This window comes from Cnephaeus nilssonii (genome assembly GCF_951640355.1).
Source record: "Cnephaeus nilssonii genome assembly, chromosome: 12".
NCBI classification, from domain to species: Eukaryota; Metazoa; Chordata; class Mammalia; order Chiroptera; family Vespertilionidae; genus Cnephaeus; species Cnephaeus nilssonii.
The window spans coordinates 17212241-17232219 of NC_137083.1; the positions used below are offsets into that span (position 1 = coordinate 17212241).

Below are 19979 nucleotides of genomic sequence, written 5' to 3' on the forward strand. Positions count from 1 at the left end.
AAAAGAAGTGATAAATATAAAAAATATTCAGAGTATAAATATCATGAAAAGTTTTAGAAATAACATAGAACATGAAAACAGTGGTGGAACTTGAAGCAAAGTCATACATTTAATACAAATGAAAATGTAACTTAAGCATTTAGAAGACATATTTTTTTCATGAATAATGATTTCCATTGATTATTTTGATTTAAAATACAATAATATGGTAGACAACCTGATGTTGTCCTTGCATACATCCTACGTCTCCTCTTACTCTTTAAATTTTAAAGAGCTCTGGCCCATTTAGAGGTGGGTGAAGCAGACATTTGAGCCTCACGAAGCTGAACCGTAGCAGATTAATTGGACACTGACCATAAAATATGCCACATGAATAGAAAAAGCTTTTTGGAGGTCCAGTTCTGGTGCTATTGTCAATATGACATGATATTTACAGTGGGGAGAGTAGCATTTTAAAATGCTGCATAGCAAGATAAAGCCTACCTTGTTATGTATAACATAAGTAAATTTATAAGGCATTAGTTTTACACACTGCCAGAAATATCCATCAGCATGTGTCTTTATTAAAAAGCTTTTCTGTGTCTTTACTTTTTTTGAGTTGTTAATAATTTGTTTATGGGCCTTCCCTGCCACCCCCAACCCTCTGCCCCATATACTTGTAGTTCCCTATAGTAACCATTTTTTACGCCCTTGAGATTGTTTATCGCATCTATCCCAGAAAATTATGAAGCAAGTGAATGAGCCATCAGAATAAAAATGCTACAAGGCCTTACATGTGTCTATCTACAAGCTCTTTTCTTCTTACCACAATTATGTCACATTGGAAATCATAGCAAAAGCCATTGTTTTAATCATAGCAACAATGTTAGTTACAAGTTTCATAAAATATTCTACCCAGAGCAGTTAAAGAGGAAGCCCCTATCATTCAATGCCAATTAAGCCATATCTGGATTCTGTAATTGTATTTAACTACTTTCATTTTCCATGAAATTGAAGTGAAAAGTAATTTGATGCAAAAAGACCCCATCCTGTAGATTGTTTTAGAAGAATGTATATGTCCTCAAGTCACTAAATATGAAGCATTAGTTCTTTTTATTTTTCAACATTATGTTGTGTAATTTCTCTCTATAAAATCACATGGTTTTCTATGCATTTGAGATATCATTAAAAGGTAAGCTTGGTAGTACATGGGGTCTAGAGAATTTAGAATTGTTAGCCAGCAATTTAAACAATGTAATATTTTGATGACAAATAACTATACAACCACCTGACAGTTTTGAATGACAATGTATTCTATAATTAAAAACATACAGATCAGTCTTATAACTGAAGGGTATAGACTTAGTTGTTTTTTAAAACAAAGGTGCATTAAATAATGTTGGCAAGTTAAATCTGGTCTGCTGAGTTGGTAATAAAATTCTATTGGAACACATTTTTTTTATGCCCATTTGTTTAGGTAATGTCTGTGGTGGCTTTCATATTACAGTCGTTATGTGGGCTTTTTACAGAAAAGAATTTTCCAACTTCTGCTCTAAAACAACATCGGTGCATTAGCCCTTTAATGTATAAAGAAAAATGTAGACTTAAAACAACCTTTAAAATATGATGTTTGCATTCCATTTCTGTCTAACCCATTCTTGCATTGGTTCTAAAATGCAAATTTTGCAGACACATTAATAGTTGGATCTTACATTAAGCTCCCACAACTTGCCCCATATTCATTTTCTGTTCCTGTCATCAACACTAATAGTAGTTTTGGTGAAAAGGCAAGAAATTCAGCAAGAAAGTAGTATTTTTTTTTTATTAAGAGAAAGTTTATTTAGAAAGTCACAGAAGTAGAAGTGAGCTGTAGAAGAAATGGGCTCAGGAAACAAGTTATAGAGGCAAAATAAGGAGTTTAGGAGAGAGAAGGGTAAAGGTAATGTTCCTGGGTGAGCAGAGAGGAGGACAGGAAAGGCGAGGGCAAGCTCCCAAGAGGGAGAGCACGCTGGGTCTTCCTTCTTGAGAGTATTTATCTGGTGGTCTCAGAGGAGGATCCCAATAGAATATGCATCAGCTTTCCAGGGGCCTTTCAGGGTCATGGTCTCTAACAATTGGTCGGTGCCAGGGCAAGGGATCATTAGTCCTTGCAGCTGGTCCCGAGGCAGCTAGGGTATCACTTGTTAGGTTTTACTGCTTTCTGCACCTGGAGTTGAAACTTAACTGAGACCTAGATGTGATCACTAGGGGTTAATGCTTAAGGGAGTGGTCATGTAAGGTCCCACATGGGAGTGCATGAGCCCACCATTCAGGAAAGTCTTCATAACATTTGTGAATATTTCCTTTTATAAAATCTGAAGTGATTTAAAAGACATTTGAATTGTTTGTTTCTATTTTTTGACACAGATGGAATTAAATCATAAAACCAAGTGATCCTGAGACCTTTTTAATGGAGGAACTTTAACAAGCGTTGTAAAATCTCCATTGGTAATGGTAAGTTCATGCTTTCTACTTCTTCTTGGGTCAAACTTTATATTTGATATTTGTGGGGATGTATATTAAAGTAATGCAATATGACTAAATAACTTTTACCTCAATAATTTTCACTATCAGGAAACTTGCCAATATAATTTATTACAGTAAACAAAGGATAAAAATCTAGATGTCATAGAGTAGATACTTGTGGAACTAACTTTTGGCTATCCCTCAATACCTGCTTGCCACATCATCAATGGTGATAAAAATCACAATTCCAGCCAGGTACATGGTTTCTTAGAATAAAGAATGCATTTCTGACTTACGGTTTCTGGTACAAGAAACTTGGAGGTTGTCACTCCATTCGGACAGCAAGGAACAGGCTGAGAATTGAACAACTCTACTTGGATCCGTAAAAGAGGAGAGGGCAAATGGCAAAGCACTGCCCCCGAGGTTGGAGAGTCAGGCCACGAGTGCAGGGTGTCACTGCTGACCTAAGGAGAGAGTCAAAGCTGCACCGGTCTGTGGGCACCAGTGCCTGCGGGAACCTGTGCCCGGGTAGGAGAGGCCTGAGCTCAGTGGGGCAAGTCTGAAAAACTCCAGGTTGACCCCGTCACAGGGACTGTCCCACAATATTGTGGCATTTAGCTGCAGGAGCTGACTGGGTTCCCACAGTGAATATAGAAGAAAAATCCCCTGGTGCTTCTGGCATGGGGAGGAAAAAAGGATATCAATAAGGTATTCCATTATGTGTGCTTACGTATATGTCTTGTGTGTATATACATATATTATACGCATATATATGTGATTATGCATGCCTATTAAATGAAATACTCCTGAATACTCTGTCCTTTTTAAGACCTGAGCTTAGGAGAAACTAGCTAACAGGGGCCTAACTGGTCTGGGGTTGGGGGTGGGGAATACCCAATTCCGGGCCACAGTAGCCATCTTTTTCATCTCAGGGGGAGGAAAAGACTTGGGATACACTTGTGACATTCACAGTTCATAGACTGAGACCTAATTATAGGACTATAGAATGTTTTCCCTCGCCTAGTACTTCACCACCAGGTTCCAAAAGGCATACCAAAGGCAAAACACACATAAGACACAGAACCAGACATGGCAGGGATGTTGGAATTATTAGGCTGGGAATTTCAAATAACTATGATTAGTATGCTAAGGGCTCTCATGAGTAACGTGGGCAGCATGCAAGAACAGATGGACAACGGAAGCAGAGAGATGGAAAGTCTGAGAAAGAACAAAGAAGAAATACTAGAGATAAAAAAACAACAACACTAACCATGGGCTAATTGGTGGACTGGATGCAGCTGAGGAAAGAATCTCTGGGCTAGAGACCTATCAATAGAAAAGCAAAGAGAACAAAGACTGAAAAACAGGGGCTGTGTGTCCAGGGACTGGGAGTAGATAGTGGGGGATGACATCTACAGGAGATGTAACATGCTAATGGAAGGACCACAGGAAGAGAAAGAAAAGAACAGAAGAAATACTTGAAACAACAATGACTGAGAACATCCCCAAACTAATGCCAAACACCAAACCACAGATCCAGGAAGTGTAGAGAACATCAAGCAGGCTAAGTTCACAAAAATTATACCAAGGCATATCATTTCAATGTACAGAAAATCAAAGAGAAAGAAACATCCTGAAAGAATCCAGAGGCAAAAAGCACCTTACCTACGAAAGAACAAAGATAAGAATCGCATCCCACTTCTCAGAGAGTGTGCAAACAGGAGGGGAGTGGAGTGAATTTTTGTGTTGAGAGAAAACAAAACAAAACACACCAACCTAGAATTCTGTGAAATTATCCTTCAAAAGTAAAGGAGAAAGACTTTCTTAGACAAATATTAAGGAAATACGTTGTCAGGAGAGCTGCCTTGCAAGAAATATTAAAAGAAGCTTTTTAGAAGGAAGAAAAATAATATAAGGCAGAAACTCATATTTAAAGAAAGGAAGAGTACTGAAAAAGAAATATGTGAAAGTAAAATAAAAACTTTCATTTTTATTATTCTTAATTGATCTAACAGGTAACAGTTCATTCAAAATAATAGCAATAATAGCAATAAGCAATAATGTATTCAATTATGTATGCATATATATATATATATATATATATATATATATATATATATACATGTATGTGTGTGTGTGTGTGTGTGTGTGTGTGTGTGTGTGATTATGCATGCCTATTAAATGAAATGAATGATAGCAATGCTACAAGGAACAGAAGAGAGAAGTTAGGATTATTTTGTACCTATAAGGACTCACATTACTTGTGAAGTAGTATAGTGCTATTTGAAAGTGAATTTGGGTTAGCTGTAAATGCATACTGCAAACTTTAAGGCAACCACTAAAAAAAGTAAAAAAAAAAAAATGTTAGGCAAGGAGAGAAAATGGAATCCTATAAAATGCTCTCATTTAAAACCATGAGACAGAAAAAAAATAAATAAATAAAAAGGCTGGAAGACGGTTTCCCAGCCTCCCATGCATTTAGGCAGGGCCAGGTGACTAATTTCTGACCAATCTAATGCAAAAAAAAAAAAAAAGTGGTGTGTGTCATCTTTTGGCAAGGCTTGTCTAAGGGTGGGGACTTGCCCTTTATTTTTCTATTGTCTTCTTCCAGCTGGAATTACAACAGGGTGACTGACCCTGAGGCAGCTCTGGCACCACAAGCTACTTGTTGAGGTGGCAGAACAATAGGATAGAAGGAGCCTGGGTCCAACTGCTTGAAATCTGTCCTACCACACCTTGACTTACTGCATTCATACAGCAGAGAAAAGTAAACTGCTGCGTTTTAAGCCTCTGTGAGTTTGGCTTACCTGCTACTCACAGCTGAACTTGATCTATATAATAAATACAGTGGGGGGAAAAAGGACTCTAGACTCTAATTCAGCAGGTGTAAAAAAAAATACTCAAAGTAAAGGAAAAAATAAAAATAATTTACTTAAATTAAGGAAATACCATTCACCAGAAACCAACAGCTAGTATCTTTGTATATGGTAGAATACTAAAATTTATTTAAATTACTAGAGGCCCGGTGCATGGCATTCGTGTACTGGAAGGGGGGGGGGGGCTCAGCCAGGCCTGCGCCCTCTCGCAGTCTGGGACCCCTTGGGGGATATCTGCCTGCGGCAGAAGCAGGAGAGGCTCCCACCACTACTGCTGTGCTTGCCAGCTGTGAGCCCGGCTTCTGGCTGAGTGGCACTCCCCTGTGGGAGCACACTGACTACCAGGGGGCAGCTCCTGCATTGAGCATCTGCCCCCTGGTGGTCAGTGCGTGTCATAGCGACCAGTCGTTCCACCCTTCGGTCGATTTGCATATTAGGGTTTTATTATATAGGAAAATCAGAGACTAAATAGCTTGATTACCATAGCTTTGTTGGTCCTTGCAGATGTAATAATATAAGAAAATATAATAAATTATCATGAAATAAGATATAAATTTCTCTATTTTGCTGATGACATTATATATTTGTAATGAAACCCCACTGGCTACAAGGTAAGTATAAACAAACCAATACTTCCCCTCCCTGCTTTGGTGCAAGCAACAACAAGGTGGGGAAAAAAGGGAAAATATTTCATTTAAAATAGTAATAAAAACTGTAAAAAATACTTAGCAGTAAATTTAACCTGGAAGATTTAGATCTAGTTTTATAGAGTTTTATTAAAGGTCAGAAAAAAATTAATCTTAATTAGTAGAAGGCATACTATATTCTGGGATGGGAATACTTACTGATAAAAAAATAAAAATATCAGAGTTATATTTGCATAGATATGTGAATATAATACAATTCCTATTAGAATCTCAATATAATTTTCTGTAATTAATTGCGTTAAATTATTTTTAAAATATGTGGGAAAATTGATAGCCAATAATATTAAGGAAAAGAGAACAATAATAATAATGAAAGGGTAGTTGCCTTACCAAACATTAGGATACAGATTAGAACTTCCTATGATATCAAAGTGGTTTTGGTATAATACATAGAAATGTAGATACGTGTAACAGAATCAAGAATGATCTTCATTATATATAAAAATGTATCCCAACTCATAGGGAAATATATAGCTTAGTTATGAAGTTGTGCTACACACTAACTATCCTCCTGAAATAAAGTAGGACCTCTACATTTAATCTGTGCCACACAGGGCTTGAGCTCATTTCTGGGCACACCCCAGCCCACCTTGTCAGGCTCCATCCACGCTCCCCACATATATCACACTCTTGGCTACCTCTGGGGTTTATGGGACACAAATTCCTACAGACTTATCTGCCCCCTTGAGGGATAAACTCAGGGAAGAGCACACTTGGGCAGGAATTCTGGAATCCTAGTACCTACAGCACAGTCCAGATAGTATACACTCAGAAAGGGGATGACCCTTTGGCCCTTCTGACAGCTTCCTCCATTAGGAGGCACGTGGCCAGGCAAGGGCCAGGTTAGTGTCTTCTAAAGAGTGTAGACTAAAGCAGGGTATCTCTTGTGTGGGTCTAAGCTCAGTGGTGTCACTAAATTATTTTTCCTTCTGTAACAACCTCTCCAAGATCTAGGAGTAAAGATAACTTGGAGCAGAATTTCCTAAAATGGAAACATATGATCAAGAAATAAACCATTATTGTTAATATTTGGGTCATTTGTTACAGCAACATAACCTAACCTTGTCTTACACTCACGCGTGCATATTTACGTTTATGAGCAATATATAAACATGGACATTTATCAACTAGTTTGTTAATGTGGCTTATGCATCAGGAATGAGGTGTTGCAGAGGTTGGAAGAATAAAATGAAATGGGAAGAATAAAATAAGCAGAAAAAAAGAGGAAAATAGTAAGACAACAGACTACATTTAAAAACATATATAAGATAAAATACCATTTATCTAACATGATATATCTAGGGGTATTTGTGCAAAAGGAGATGCATGAAAAGATGGGCAATAAGTGTCAATATGATCATTTCAGGCTGGGATACCAAGTGATAGCTTGCGTAGAACTTGATGTCATTTGAGTTGTCTAAACGATCGTGTTGTTTAAGTAGCAAGAGAAAAACAACCAAGCCATTTTCTTTATAGAAGAAAAAAAGATTCTTTTGGGAGAGCATGAGCCAGTTCCTCTCCTTGAATTAAACTGCCTGACTTCCTTCTGGTCCCAATGATTGTGACCTTCTTTCTTCTGGTAAACTGTGTTTTCCCAGAATTTGCTCACAATCCAGCTGTTTTGTAGAATGGAAATCGTGACATTTTCCCAGTTTCCCTAAGCAGATTGGCTAATTTGTAATTCAGGTATTCATGTGTGCTGTCCCTAGGGACATGGTAACTTAATGTTGAGAGTGTATTTTTGGCTTATCGGTTGATTCAGTTACCTCGCATCAAGGGTTCCTCATAATAGTCAGACTTGCCATTCAGACTGATTTCACAATCAAAAGATTTATGTAGGGAGAGAATTTAGGACTCATTTGTGGAGATCTGGAAAAGATGTTGTAAAACCCATAAGAGGAAAAAATATCTTTCAACATTCCTTGCTTAGGGCCTGGACCGACCTCCCAGATGCATCCTTTTAGCCAATATTTATTTCTGTTTGCCAGTTTTAAATGTTGGGTAACATTGAAAAGAAAACATGAATTCTTTAAAGTAGATAATAAAATAATCAAGATAATGTAATAAAGTAAAACAGTAAGATAAAGTGGTATAACATAAGCACTATAAAGTGGCAAAGATAAAAGTCAAGAATTAAATCAACTGTGATAAAAATTAGAAATGAGACAACCAAAACTGGAAACTAAAAGATTAAAAAACAAAAAGCAAATGCTATTAGCTAGAGGAGCAAACTCAATGAAGTCATAAAAGAGAATGCATAGATGAGCTTACAGAATATGATAAAAATGGTTAGAATCATAAATGAGGACTGAATCCAGGGATGAACTGGGATCCTTGGGTCTGAGGCTGCTGAAAACAGACTCTGAGCATCCGGCTTGATTCTTCTTCTTAGGCTGGAAGATGTCTGGGTTTGAAGGTCCCAGATGGATGGTTTCAGGAGAGCAGAACCCTAAGGCTTTGGCCATGAATCTCTCTTCTTGTATTTTCCCTATCATAACCTCAGCCATCACTTCCAGTCAGGCAAAGTTGACCCCGGTTACTCCCCAAACATATGACTGATGCAATCTTTATTTAAACACATACTCAAATATTTGCATTTCTTTGTACTGGTTTCTTTGGGTAAAAGGAAAGAATAAAAAAAAACTTAGCAAAAGCCCCTAAATTTTACATTAAGCCTTTCCTCCCATTTTAAATTAGATTGTCCTGATTTGTAAAGCTGGTAAAACTGGTACTTCTGTGCCAATATCAAGTCATATTACAAAATTATAATGTTTATTTCATTTCACATATATGAAGTTCTTAAAAATCTAATTTTCCTCTCGTTATCTACTGTATAATGGTTTGGGTCTCAAAAATCTATGAATAAGTTTACCATAATATGAAGTCAACATTTTCATTTCAGTTCTCTAAACAAATAAAAAGCAAACTTTTCTTAAATGGAATTGATATCACAGAGGTATGAACAATTAAGAAGTTTTTTCTTACTTGGACTAGTTTGAGATCATTTTATTTGATCAAACTGCAATGATTCTGTTATAAGCAAAATGATTTGTATTCAACAAATGTCTTTGACTAAAGTTTCACCTTGACTTGATTCCCATTTAACTAAATCTGTTGTAGTAAACCTCCATGTTGCATGTAAACAATACCACATGCATCTATTCCCTATAAATAGGCAACAGATGGTAAACATCAGACTGAAAGTGACACAGAAGAAGGAGTGTGGTTTAGAAAGATCATGAAATCTGGGCACATTTGATAAAGCCTGTTGCTCAGTCGGAGCAGGCCAGCAATGGGGCCATTTGGAGAAATATGCATTGACTATTGTCTCTGATTCATTCATTTCTGAATTAGTGACCAACTTCCTTGAAGTAAGATTTCAGCAACGGTATTATCTATCATACCCCTTGGGAAGTATTCATTCAAGAACAACGGACCCACCTAGGATAGTCTCTGAAGGGCTAGCTAAGGTTAATATTTTAGTTCAACATTTCAAACCTGGAATGGGCTTATCTCAAAATAGTCCAAACTGGTTTAAACTGGTTTTGAGGTCTCAGTTCTAAGGCAAGTCAAGGTACCGGTGGGCTTATGGAAGCTGAGAAAACAGCAAGCATGGTGGTGCTACCACACACATTCTGTGACAATATTGGCAGGCAGAGCTCTGGAGATGCCCTAAAAGAACCACAGAATTCACCTGCATTGTCAGGGCCGCTGGAGCTCTTCCTATGTCATGAGTCATTTGACTGAACCAGGTTAACATGGATTTCAGACGCTTCTAGCTCAAGCATGCTTAAAAAGACGCATGTATTCTGGATTCACAAGCACTATGAGAAATGGTACTGTTATAGAGTTTATTTTTTTTAAATAAAATACATTTTTTATTGATTAAAGAGAGAAAGGGAGAGGGAGAGATAGGAACATCAATGATGAGAGTCCTGCATGCCCCACACTGGGGATCGAACCCGCAACCAGGGAATGTACCCAAACCAGGAATTGAACCATGACCTCCTGGTTCATAGGTTGATGCTCAACCACTGAGTCACACCAGCTGGGCATAGAGTTTATTTTTAATTCCCTTTCATCACAAGTACTTGACATCATGACAGTCATGGTGGTGAACTGAACAAGAAGGTCTGTTTACCCCTTTTATAGGACACTAGAGGCCCGTGCACTGGTGGGGTCCCTTGGCCTAGCCTGCAGGGTTCTGGCGGAAACTGGCTCTCCGACATCCCCTGAAGGGTCCCGGATTGCGAGAGGGTGGTTCTCAGGTGATGCACCCCGGAATCGGGCTCCCTCCTCTCCAGTTCCAGGTGCGTTACCCAAGAACCGCAGCTGCCAAGTCACTGCAGCTCAGCAGCTCCTGCGTTGATCATCTGCCCCCTGGTGGTCATTGCACATCATAGCTACTGGTCAGATGGTTGAAAGGTCAGATGGTCGCTTAGGCTTTTATATATACAGATTATTGATCTCAGACAAAACAGCAAACTTCTGGCAGGAAGCATTTAGCTCTACAGCCTACTCAAAACTATTGTTTTGAACCCTGGTCTCCTGATCATGTCTTTGTTTCAGAAGAAGTACTTGAAGTAATTTGCATAATGACTTACAAATTTTTCTACACCCTGAAGCAGAACAGACCCCTCCACTGGAATTACAGGTGTTACTGGTTTCACCTGTAACTTCCCTGCTTTGCTCAATGAACTGGATTGTGTCCAGTGCTTAGAAAAACTCATACAGGCAGTCCTCGGGTTACCTCGGAGATCGTTCCTACGGCAACGTAACTCGATTTTCACCGTAAGTTGGAACCCACCTACATAAGCACCTACGTCACTCACATGGAGCACATACACAGCAGTAATGAAGTGAAACAGTAACAAACATTTAAAAGAAATATAACAATTCCTGACCTTTACTTGTGGTAAATAAATAATAAAAACCAGAAAGCACATATGTACCTACGTCGAAATGACGGAACTTTTTTATTTTTATAAATAAATGGGAGATGGCGACGTAACCACGAAACGACATAAATCGAATCCGATGTAACCTGAGGACTGCCTGTACTCTCTGGTTTCCCCTGCATTATTGTTGCTGGCACCCCACAATGGGGAGAATCCATGGGCTCAGAAGACCAGATGTATATTCTTGTTTTGTCTCATTTGTACAGGTCAGTCCTGCCACAATTTCAAGAACAGGTATCCAGGCCTGTTTTGACCAATGTTACTAGTATTATTGCCCTGCTGACTGCTTTGCTCGGCCTAACAGGACCCTTCCATGTAGCTGTAGCCTTGAAGCCTGCCACAGTGAGAAAGAGGAAACCAGAAGGTGAAGGCCAGGCTCCCTGGGCTCCCAGAGCTCCACAGATATAGTGCCTGAGGGAGCAAGAGGAGCACTCAACAGAGGAGCTCATCTGAAAAGTCTGCTCTAATCCACACTTGATTTTTCCGTATAGCTTTGCCCAGCCTGCATTAAAGGATAATGCTGAGTCTAACTCACTTCTTTAAAAGCCTGGTCATGACTCCCCACCCCCCACTCCCCCCTCGCAAACTAGGCTGCTCATAGAACCACATCCCGGTGGATGCTCAATGTTTGCCAACTAAAATTCCCTGTTTGTATTTTCTCCATACCTGTGTACCATTCTCACAGGCAGTTCATTCTGGGCATGCCTCACTTGACAGGCTGGTATTGGACAAGGCTAAGACCAAGAGAGGATCGGTGAAAATGATTCAGTCCAATGTAAGTTAGTTCAACCCAGTTCTAAGTTGAACAAACCAGGTTCAAAAGGATTCAAACTCGGTGAGAGTAGTTCAAACTTGTCTTTTAACAACTAACACAGTTCATATTGGAGATGCAATTCTTCTTCATCTAGTTTAAGTTCGGGTCAGTGGCCTGTTTAAGATGCAATAGGGATCAGTTGGAAGAGGAATGGTTTCTTCTTTGGGCACCTTAACGTCCTGTGAGAGAATTATTTACTCCAAAATTTATCATGTTTATATCATCAGCCTCTTTTGAATATAAGGTAGTAATGTAATTTTGAAAAACATCAGGTGAAATAATTTAATCACTCAAAGAGGAAGAGGTTACCTGAAATCTTAGAAAAATAAAGATTAGAAAAATAGATACCAGTTCCAGTATTATTCCGTTGAATATCTAAATTTAAAGGTAAAGTCATTCATGCCTGAGAACATGAAGACAGAAAGCAGCATAACTTTAAAATCCAATATTATTAAGGGAAATGTGGAAAAGACAGAGGATGTTGAAACTATGCAAACTATTTCCATTTGAGATAAAATTCTTAAATTTCCCAGCTTTGACCCACACTTAAAATATTGAATCAACATCAAAAAGTCTATACTTTTAGACGCCAAGTTGTTCCAAAGTCTAAGGAAAGGAGTCTTTTTCTATTAAAAAGATAAATATGGTGTAAAAGTTATTTTTCTTTCAAGCAATATTCATATCCAGGTTTTTGTGTTGTTTTTTTTAAACCCACCTAAACATTTTTTCAGGCGCCATGTTTTTTCAATCAATTTTTGGCAACATATCTTAAATTTAGAATTGAAACTGTTCCATTGAACGCTCCCAGAAAAGAGAAAATGAAATATTAAGTGCTGATTTCAGGCTTATTGAAGTCTCTGCCTAAATCTGCTTTTGAGAATTAATAGTGCCAAAGTTATTTCATTTGTAACTTATTTAACATTTGGCTGAAATGAAAGAATAGAAATTATCTTATCATATCTTCGCCTCTGGGGCCAGCAATTTCCTTCAGTGAATGCCTCCTAAGACAGTAATTTTTTTAATAGAAAAGTGATGTTTATATTAGGAAGCAGATTTTCCCTTGGTCTCCACTAGAGATGTTTCTTCACACTTAGTAGATAAAAGGATGCTTAAACTTTGTACTGCCCTTTGTGAAAAGCTTTTCAGTACTTCTTGTATACCAGGCAAAACAATCAAGTAATTGTGAGACGTTTTTGCCTTTAAGACGTGACCTAAGAAAGGAAAATAAGTGGTATCACCACATGACTCTAAGTGATCTGTGGGCAAATGCCTGGGGAAGAGGGAGAAAGCAATAGATTATTGAATCAGAACATTAAGGGATGGAAAATATCTTTGCGATTATGCAGTCCAAACTTGTTTTAGTTAGGGTCAACAAAATTAAAATCTAGATAGTTTTGGATTATGCTCCAAATCCCACAGATTGTTTAAGGCAAGCATCAAGCCCAGCTTCCAGAGTCTTGTTCTGGAAATGAATAAAATAAATGTTCACAGTGTACTTTTAAGCAAAAAGGAATCTCTAAAGTTGTTCAGTTGCCCACAAGCACTGTCAGTCAAGCTGTATATTGTGAATATCACAATTCAGTTAGAAAAAAAACAACAACACTCCACTTCTGTTTTTATTTGAAGTTGGGCCACAAATACTCAAACATGCAGTTGGCAGAAAGCTAAATTTCCATCAAAGAATTGTGGTTTTTTAGCTGATTTTTCCCATATGATCCAATGGCCAAGCCAGCCAATTTTGAACTTCATTTTAGGGCAATATCGGGTAGCCCTAGATGATTATAATAATAATTACTACACTTAATTTGTGAAGCTTACTACAATTCTTTGGATATAGTTTCATTTCTGAGATGGCTAACAGTAATTTTCAATCTTGAGTGAATATTAGTATCACTTAGGGAGCTTTGAAAGAATGAATGGTGTGCAGCCTGTGTGGCTCAGTGGTTGAGCATTGACCCATGAATCAGGAGGTCATGGTTTGATTTCTGGTCAGGGCACATGCCTGGATTGCAGGCTCGATCCCCATTGTGGGGCATGCAGGAGGCAGTTGATCAATGATTCTCATTATTAACCCTTTGCACTCGCTTGCTTTTTTCTCAATTCCTTTATGCTAATGCTATCAGTGTCGAGACACACTCGACATCTGAGTGCAAAAGGTTAATGTTTCTACTGCTCTCCCCCTCTCCCTCTCGGAAATCAATCCTCCCATATAATAAAAGGCTAATATGCAAATAGACTGAATGGTGGAACAACCGGACAACCGGTTGCTATGACGTGCGCTGACCACCAGGGAGCGCGCGTGGAACATGGCAGGCATCAGTAGCAGGCAGCAGAGCACGGAACATGGTGGGCGTCAGCCGTGGAGGGATGGTGGAGGAGGTGAGGGGGGCGCCAGACCAAAGCGAAGCACCAGTTGCTGTCATCAGGGCCAACCTCTGGTGGTTACTGAAAATTCCTTGCTTCCACATGCCGTGGTCCCGCCCAGCATTTGCACCTGCTGCCAGCGTAAGCCCCGCTCATACCCGCTGCTGATGCCAGAGCCACTGCTTGCACCCGCTGCCTGTGCCTGGCGCCGTCCTTGATCACTTGACGCCGTCAGTGGGTGCAAGCGGCGGCTGCTGGCCCTGATTGCCCCTCAGAGCTTCGCCACCTCCCCCTGCTCCTGAGGGGAGATTGGGGCAGCAGGCCTCCCCCTGCTCCTGAGGGGTGATTGGGGCAGCAGCCGCCACTCCCACCTACTGATGGCACCGGCCCTGCTTGCACCAGCTGCTGGCACCAGCCGCAATTGCTTCAGCACGTGGGAGTGGCAGTGGTGGGAGCGGGGCTGCTGGCAGACAGGGTACTGAGGACCGGGGACCAGGGGCCGCGGTGGTAGGGGCCGGGCGGGGGCACAGAGGGTGGGCCAAGACCTGTCTCTGTGCCCACAGCAGCCTCGCAGCCCACAGTTCCTTTCAAGGTGCACGAATTTATGCACTGGGCCCCTAGTAAAAATATATTTTTAAAAAAGAATGAATGTTTGGATCCCAACCCCAGAGATTTTTATTTAATTGTTTGGGAGTACCACATTGGCATTAGATTTTATTTTGAAAGCTCTCTGGGTGATTCTAATGTACTAAGTTGAGAACCACTGGGTAAGGAAATACGGTTACTCTCATTGTAGTTAATTAGAGGCCCTTGAAAATCCCAGCTTTCCCTCCAGTCCTCTTAAAACTCTATTTCTGTTTTTGTGGCTCAAAGTTAATGTGGTGGGCTACTGTGTTTGGGGTCTTGAAAGTGTGGGTATGTGTGGGGGGGCTGATTTCACTTCTCGTGTTGACCTTTAAGGAGCCTGTTCCTGAGGAATTGCTATTGGATTCTAGTATTCTCCCATCCTACTGTAGCTTAAGTGTGGGAATGTTCAGTGCAATGTCATATTGGGTCAGAATTCCCCATGCCATGCTGCCTGGCCATTAAGGGGCACACATTGCTATTCTGAAGGATACTTAAGGTCAGCAAGGCAGTGCAATGACACATCCCTTTTCTATTTCTTTTAGACCTTGGACACAGTTTGATATTGTTTTGTATATTGTTGTTGTTTTGCATGATTAAGGTACTTAATCTTATGAGTGACAAAGAGAAATAAAAATGGATAAGGTGACAATGTGAAAAGTACCTCCTAGTTGCCAAAGTTATAAAAGGGGCTTGTTGAATTTTTCTCTATTCTGAAACTATCTCTAGAGTGTATGTATATATATATATATATATATATATATATATATATATATATATATCTGTTCCATTTGCAAAATATCTCTAGAGTGTGTATATATATATATATATATATATATATATATATATATATATATATCTGTTCCATTTGCAAAATAATCCCTTCCAGACTACTCTAATTTTATACTAGCTAACTTCCATGTTAGCCATGGTAAATAAATATATCCCTGATACTAACTTTAGAGCTCTCTGGGTAAAGTTACCTGTGTGGGATGGCACACCTTTATAAGTCAAAACCTACCCCTGCAACTTGCAAGATGGGGTTTGCACTGAAATCATGTTTTGTTTGGCTCATAGTATTTTTTTTAAAGTTTATTTTTAAAATCTGTATTGTTGAGAGTATTACAGATGTCCCCCTTGCTTCCCCCTATTGGCCCCCTTCACCTGGAACTCGCCCCAGGCCTTCGCCACCCTATTGTCCGTGTCCATAGGTAATGCATATGTGCATATAAGATCTTCGATTAATCTCTTCCCGCCCCCCTGAACCCCCTTCCTTCTGAGATTCATCAGTCTGTTCCATGTTTCCATGCCTCTGATTCTACTTTATTCATCAGTTTATTTTGTTTATTAGATTTCTTGTTCGTCATAATATTTTATATTAATATCACTTCCCTCCTGTTGGGCTGTCCCCAGGCCTCTGGTGCTGTCTCAGTTTTGGTTTCCAACAGTGAATACTATTCATGTCACATGGGTTGGCTTTCAATTAGAGTATCTCAAACATATCTTCCAAATTTGGGGGGAAACTAACTTTTAATTTATAGTAAGGTAATAAAAATGAAGTAGCCACCTATGTAATTATATTTATATTGATGATAAGATCATTAATTTCACAGGTTCTAACAGACCCAATGACCTCTTTTTCTAACACTATTTTGTAATCCCCTTTTTACTTGTCTGGAATGAAATTCATGTAATACATAAATATATTCACACCTTAATTTAAAATAATACATTTTCGCCCAATATAAAGAACATGAAGAAGTGTCAGAAAAGAGCTTTATAATAAAATCATATATATGCCAATATGCAAATGCAGTCACCAGTTCACTAAATGTAAACAGTCTCACCCATTTCCCAAAGGTACCAAATGGCCAGTCTTGCCTCTTTGAGAGGCATTGCCTGTGACGTGTGCTTCCTACTCCAATGCCCGGTCCCAACCTCCCAAACTTCTCCGTCGTTTCATTCTTAAAACTATTCCACTCCCCACCACTGTGTCCAGTTTTTCTCTTTGCACGAAAACAATATGACTTACTGGTCCTGGTCCTTCTCCCAGTGTTGGTAGACAGCTCTTTGAATTCGTACATTGGCGTTCGGTGCAAAAGTGTTCACTCAGGTAAGGGAAGGCCATGATAGAGTTTGAAGTCATTTAGGAAAATAGGCAGTTTTCTAAAGAGAGACCCATTTTTTTAAAAGTTCAAGTTCTTAGATTTCACTGGTCTAACTCAGTGAGAAAGAGCTGGGAATCTCAGTTCCTACAGGAAAGTTCCAGTTTCTTTTGCTAGGCTTCTGATTTGACAGCTCTGGCTGAGGCGGATCTGGGCAGCCAAGTTTAACATTTTAACAATCTGACCTCTTTGACAGAAAACAAGCAGATCTGTTACAGATTGAAAGAAAATACATTTGAAATCCATGTGAATTACTGTTTTTTTCCAAACTATTTACTCATTATATATTTAAAGGTCACCCATACACATCAGTGTTTCAACTTTCTGGGAATTTATTCACTGCTAGTAACTTCAATGTGGCTGCCCTGTTTTTCATTACTGGCTGGTATTTTTAAGTCTGGGAGTTCTGAACTTCTAACTTAGAAGGAGAACAGAATAAATAGCTTGGTTGCAACATTCTGAATCATAGCAAAGAGGTTTCATATTTCCAAGAGAACCGTCAGAATCGGATGCGATGTTACCTCCTTCGGCAAGCAACATTATCCCAAACAAGAGACTCATATTTTTACCACATTGGGCTAAATCTGATGGGTGTAAGTTTCAGTTAAGACATTGCCAAGTTTCTGTTTGAGCAGGATGAAATGCTCTCTTTCAATAATTTGTTTTTATTCTCTCTTTAGAAGCACTGTTATTTGGATGGAGGAATAAACAGTTATCAATAGTTCTCTCCACATGATGGCCTCATGTGTGGTTTCCATTTGCTTGATTAGGCTTTGCCATATTTTAAAATGTATCTATATAAACAAGATTTTCTTTTTTGCAATTAAAAGGAAACCTGTCTCTCTCCTACCCCCCCACCCGCCCCCGGTCATTCTGGGTAAGGGTCTTGAGGAGGGAATTGGCTGAAACTCTAGTGTTTCTTATACTTTCATATGCACAGAAAACACCTGGGATGCTGTTCAATTGCAGGTTCTGATTCAGTAAGTCTGAAATCCTGCATTAACCAGATACAGTTTTTGGGGATGCTGAGGCTGCTTCAGGAACTTGGGGATCACTGCTCCAGGGCCCTCCTCAGCATCCCCTGGAAGCTTGTTAGAAATGCAGACTCAGGTCCTACTCTAGACCCACTAAATCAAAACCTGCATTTTAGCCCAACTGCTGTGGCTCTGTGGTTGAGCATCGATCTATGAACCAGGAGGTCATGGTTCGATTCCCGGTCAGGGCACATGCCCGGGTTGCGGGCTTGATCCCCAGTGTGGAGCGTGCAGGAGGCAGCCAATGATTCTCTCTCATCATTGATGTTTCTCCCTTTCCCTTCCTCTCTGGAATCAATAAACACATATATATTTTTTTAAAAAACCTGAATTTTAACAGGATTCTCAGGTGATTTCTGCATTACAATTTGAGAAGCACTACCTAGATAATCCCTAAGTTCCTCTAAATCAGTGACTCTCAACGTTCGCCTCCTGTTATAATCAACCTGGAGCTTTTGAAACTCCTGATGCCCCGATGAACCTCAGCCTAGTTCCATCAGAACCTCTGGGGGTGGGGCCATGACATCATTAGTTTCTAAAGCCCCCTAGGTCGTTCCAATGTGCAGTCAAATTTGAGAACCACACCATAGATGGAACTGGAGAATGAAAAGCGATCTTGTTTTTTTTTTGCCAGTAGATGAAGGTTTGAAGGCACTTGTTTTCTATGTTGCCACCCTATTAGACAATGAGTCATCAGCCACTGGGCCAACAGGAAACATTGTGGGCCAGAGCATTACATTGCTTAACTCCACTGGATTTCAGGAACCTAATAGTATACATTTGGCTCTGTTGCCTGGCCTCACTTTACTCTAGCTTTGTCATACATAAATAGGAGCTGACTATTCCTGCCTTCTGCTCTCTCTGGGTGAAGACCTTAAAAATATAGTCTGTAGGCATTTAGGTTATTTCACCCTAACCTGGTATGCTCTGTTCTTATCAGATCTTAACGGGAACAGAAAGATCTCCTGCATGGGTAATTTGTACCAGGATGCGGATTAAGGTACTTTAGAGTGATAAACCGTACATTACTTAAAAGATATGGGTGGTATTTTATGTGATAGAGTAAGTAGATTAAAATGCAATCCTTGACCACATATGGGTCATTTTCCCTAAAAGCAGAGGTTAAACTTGTGTGGGCATGTGAGTTGGAACACTTGCTCTGTGAGCCTGTCCTAATATTCGCAAGCCTTTAAACCTTTCCCGGGCCAGCCAAGTGTTTGTGGTTGATTGTTGATTTTGGAAAGAAATCATGCATTACTCACGTATGAAGAAGTGTTAGATTGTCATCATTCCTAGGGGTAACAAAGACTGCTTTTAATTCTGGATAATGTTTCTTAATTTTATGTTCCAGGAAAGGGTGAACTGCATTTCCACATACTTAGCATAGGAATTTCTGTGTGCAGCGGGGCTGTGATCTATGGTGTTCTGGCAAGAGCTGCTTAGTTTAAGAAGAGGATGGAATTTATTCTAAATCCCTTCTCAGAGATGAGGAATATGTTTGAACTCTTTTTTTTTCTTCCTTTATATCTTTGTCAACTTTTAAATTTATTTAACTCTCTGATTCAAGAAATACCACCCATCAGGCTAAACCACCCATCAGGCCTAACGTTACCACCTGTTGTTTGAATTTGTATCCCTTTCATTTGCCCTAAGTTTCCTTACCCCAGTAAGGCCGGGTCTGTTACCTTCCTTCTCCCCTATCATCCTGATCCCAGTCCCCAAGGGGGTCTCTCCCAGCATCTCGGCATCTGTTTCAGAGAGTGGGGTTCGCTGTGGGATGCCCCCACTCCATGCTGGCTTTCCCGAGGATGGCAGCACAATTACACACAGCGTTCCAGACATGGGTGTGATTGTGGTCAGGACACAGCCTTCTTCTTGGTTCCTATCATCTTTCCCCGATGTGCCCAGGAGCGTGTTGGTTTTGGGGTAAAGCGTTTTGTTTTCCTGGGGGGT

The 19979-nt window shown here is 39.7% G+C and overlaps 1 long non-coding RNA gene across 1 annotated transcript in view; it reads left to right on the top strand.

The window, feature by feature from the left end:
* LOC307108409 overlaps window positions 1-19979 on the top strand; it is a 38354-nt gene that overhangs the window by 9727 nt on the left and 8648 nt on the right. Inside the window, exon 2 of the long non-coding RNA XR_013814314.1 lies at window positions 2386-2472. This is a non-coding gene — a long non-coding RNA (uncharacterized lncRNA). The remainder of the gene's footprint in view (window positions 1-2385; window positions 2473-19979) is intronic.